Source organism: Stegastes partitus, unplaced genomic scaffold, assembly GCF_000690725.1.
Source record: "Stegastes partitus isolate 25-593 unplaced genomic scaffold, Stegastes_partitus-1.0.2 Scaffold324, whole genome shotgun sequence".
In the NCBI taxonomy this organism is placed as follows: domain Eukaryota; kingdom Metazoa; phylum Chordata; class Actinopteri; family Pomacentridae; genus Stegastes; species Stegastes partitus.
The window spans coordinates 286954-291403 of NW_007578055.1; positions in this window are offsets into that span (position 1 = coordinate 286954).

Here is a 4450-nt window from a genome sequence, read left to right on the forward strand (position 1 = left end):
TTGTGCAGTTACAAAGCTGAAATTGCTTTGAAAATAAGGATATTTACGCACATGTTCCACTTTTTGTGTTTCCTTTATTGTACCGCCAAAAAATAAGGAGCTGGCGATAGTGAAATACGGACATTTGTGTTTTTCTTTGCAACAGTACGCAGCTAAAACGTATGTTCACCACTACGTTAAGACTTATGGCCGCTGCTAACTGTTTTTTAAAATCCATCAAAACATATTGAAACATCGCCCTAAATCGATGCACGTGTCGCACCGTGGTTGTGTGAAATTTGTTGGAAGCTACACGGCTAATAATTCGAGATAATGGTAACTAAATATCTGCCAAAAGTCCTGCTAGTGCTGCCACCTAGTTTGTGTGCCAGCTGCACCGTGGTTGCGTGAATTTTGTTGGAAGCTACACGGCTAATTTTTCGAGATAAGAGTAACTAAATTTCCGCCAAAAATCTTGCTTGTGCTGCCACCTAGTGGTTGTACTGGTCGCACCATGGTTGTGTGAATTTTTTTCGAAGCTACACGGCTAATAAGTTGAGATAAGAGTAACTAAACCTCCACCAAAAGTCCTGCTAGTGCTGCCATCTAGTGGTTGCACCGTCCAGGCCTTGTTCAGCACTAAGACCGACAAGAATCTCCTAAAAAGAACAACAGCTGATGATGTTTGTCTTAATAATGCCGCCACAGAGATTAAATGATGATGATACTCTTATTGTGCACACTGTCTTTCCACAGTTTGACCACAATAATGCACGCTTGCTTTTTTAATAATGATTAACTGTGTCATGTTTCACCGGCTGCAGGGTTCAGGCTGGATTATGCTGCTAACACCGTGGATGCTTGCCAGAGATTAAAATATGACTCTCTGTTCATAGTTTAGGGAAACACTCGTGATCTGTCCGGAGGAGCCGCTGCACCTTTTTAAAATTTTTTACCTTTCATTCAACTTTAAATACTCTCATAAACCTCTAATTGAACTCACAATAAAAGACGTGTGCCGCTCTTTGTGTGTGACCACAAAAGCCCCGTCACATGCAGCCTCTGCTTGCATTACCATGCAAGGAGCAGCGAGGGCCAGAGGAGGGCACCAGCGTCACCACAACACGAGTGGTCTGGATCTGAGCGTGTCCTCGGATGACCCGGTTCCTGTACAGAGCCTGGATGTACAGGCTGTTCTCGTACTGTTTGGCGTGACTGCTCGGAGCCTGAATGCAGCTGCTCATGCACCGTGGCTGATTCTTTTAGGGCTGATTTAGATTTTTTTTTTTTTTGCGGAAGCAGATGCCTAGAATATCTAAACATGGATTTGCATGCATGTTTTGTGCTCACGTTGCTTTAATTGTAACGTCATGGTTCAGAAGTTTAATGAAAATAACGGAGGGGGGGGGGTAACGAGGGTGCTGGTGTCGGGTCACTTTGAAATCACACAAACTCGGGAAGGAAACTTTTACATATTTATCATGTTTGCTGAGAAAGAAGCTACATATAATTTGGATTACATTTAATCCAGACATGAACAGTTTGAGGAGAATTCCTCTCTTGTTTGCACATTACTTAGCAAATGATCTGCATGCATCTGATTGTAACGGCACATCTCTTTGAAACGTGGCTGCAGATGAAGATGAGTCGTTATCAGTGAATCTCTGGACTGTTTTCTTGTGTACATGAAGGGTGTAGCATATGTTAGACAAAAACATCTGCAAGTTGGTGCCTTTGTATGTGTTGTTGTGTCCATAAAACAGTCAGTCAACACCCCAGAGATTCATTTCACAATTAAAAAGATGAATAAATGGGGTTAGTTCAGTGTAATGAAGGATTATCTTCATTATAGACTCATCTGTCGGTGGTGTTTTGATTATATGATGCATTCTTTACTCTTCAAAAAAACTCTCAAAAGGGTAACGTTGCATTAAAATTTCTCAAAGCCCCGAGTGATTGTCTGCTTTCATAAAGCTTCAGACAATATTAAATAATGCAAAACAAAGAAACACTAGAGAAGCTTGAACATGAGAGCGTTCTGCATTTAAAAATGGTGCAAACTAGTTGTACATTAGCGCTCTTGTGATTCTCTCAGTTAAAGTTAACGGATTATGTCGTCTACGCAACAAACAGTTGTTTTTATTATTGATTTACGAGCAGATTATTATTGTTTTAGACTTTAAAATGACAGAAAAGCTGCAAAAGAGAGCATTTTTAAATACCTACATGCTCTCCTGAAGCCTAATGTGATGCTTTAAATTTGCTTTTTTTTATTGTTTTATTTTATAAATTAAATATTGTTTGAGTTGCACAGTTTAGTTTTTCGTTGTTGAGGGCGCCCCTATAGCTCAGCTAGTTGAACAGGCGACCTATAAACAGCGGCAATAGTTCCTTGACGCAGCGGTCGTGGGTTCGAGTCCCGCTCATGACCATTTGCTGCAGGTTCTCTCCCCACTTTCCTGTCTCACTATCCTGACAAATAAATTCAAAAATGCCAGAAAAGAAGAAAAATTTTGCTATGGTTCTGGTAAGTTGCAGGTCTTTTTATGTTTTTTACACGTTTCTGATACTTCACAAACCACATTATTCATATATATTCATTAATAAGTCACAGTGTAGCTTGTTTTATCCAACCAGCATTCAAAAAGCTGGAGCTACCGGTTTGTTTTTGGCTTAATAAATTAACTAAAAGTCATTTTCTGATACTTGGTTGTCTCTTTATTGAGCGCTAATGTCACCCAGCGCAACAACCACACGTGTTCATTTCTGTTTTTGCTTATAGGACTTTGTGATAATAATAATAATAAAAATGCTTGTGATAGAGCAGAATATTTGTTGTTTACTTCCAGCCACTACTCTAAAAATTCCAGTTTTAGACTTGAAACCTCTCTGAACTCTCTCCCTGAACTTCTGCTGAAGTGACAGTAGATGGCATCAGAGTGTGAGAGATCCTGTTGACTTTAGACACTTGTGACACACTTGTGAACCAACAGCAGCCCAAATACACGAGCAGGTACACATGTAAACACGCCAGCCGCAGTTCACGCTGCAGCTTTAATTGCTATTCGAGACTAATTTAACGACTTTGTTAACTGAAGTACCAGCGAGCCCTCGCGGCTTTGTTCTCTCCGGGCCGTTTTCAGATTAAGATTTGACGTTGCTAAAAGTAAAATTAATCAAATTATTCAGGGGAAAATATACTATAACACCGCCGCAGTAGCATAGAAATTAAAAACTGATGGAAATCTGAGCTTGTAAAATATCTTAATTAAACGTGGAATGAAATGTACGACGAGTCGCGCAGCAGCAAATGGACTGAATTCCAAACTTTATGGTTGAAGATAAAACCGGAGCTTTACGAGTTTTTCTCATGTCCCTGGCTGACTTTTGCCCTATAGGTTTTCTTTGCATAAACAACGTTTCTCGAGCACTTTCTTCAATAATCTTTTACTCGGGGACGGGGGAATGTATAACCGGACGTGACCTTCCTCGGGACATGTAAAGAGAAACGGAAAAACAAACCTAAAGACTGAAAAAAAGAACACAGTGACACACAGCAACTATAACAGTTAACTGTAAGGTTGTCAGTCTGTTCTTTATCCATATTTTTCAAATTAGTTTTGATTTCTGTAACTTGTTTCGAGTGTTTTACCCCCAAAGCTGCTGAATCTGACGACAGATTAGTTCAAAAGTTAGTTTTTTTTGCAGCTCAATTGCTTAAAAATCGACATTTTTTATTCTATTTTTATTTTTTTTATGAAATATCCCTCCCTCTGTGTCAGACGTTACATCATACACCATATAAAGCAGACATATATGCATCTATATATATCTATAACTTAAGAGTGTTGAAAGAGCGACCCTTCAGACCGTCTCAAAATAACTCTTGGATTGTTTGTACTCGTCTATTTTTACGAGGAACTTGTGACAATATGTTAAATAAAACTTGTGCATAAAAATGTATTTTAAAGAGAAATTAATTCAGCGAAATATGTCGCATCAAGATCACAAACTTATTTATGACTCGTCCTAATCCTTCCTCTCCTCGTTTGTTAATGGAACACCTCTTCACACCAACAGTTGCTTTACCGGAGCCAGCTCTCAGGAAAAAATAATTAAGAACTTTTACTCATTTGCATGGCGGCGTTCACGTGTGCGCGACCTCTAAAATCTCACCTAAAAATAAATGAGGTTCAGCTCAGTGCAACTCATTTATCACCAAGAAAGCAGAGCCTTAAAAATAGACTCCAACGGTCCTTTGGCGCAAATAAATAAATAAGAAAGAAAGAGAAGGAAGGAAAGAATGAAAAAAAAAAAGAGGAATATATGGAACATTCAGGAAGCACATGAACTTAAAAAAACTTACAGGGGGAGGAGGAGGAGGAGGAGGTGCTGAGAAACTCAAACCTATTCAACCTTGCCACACACACACACACACACACACACACACACACACACACACACACACACA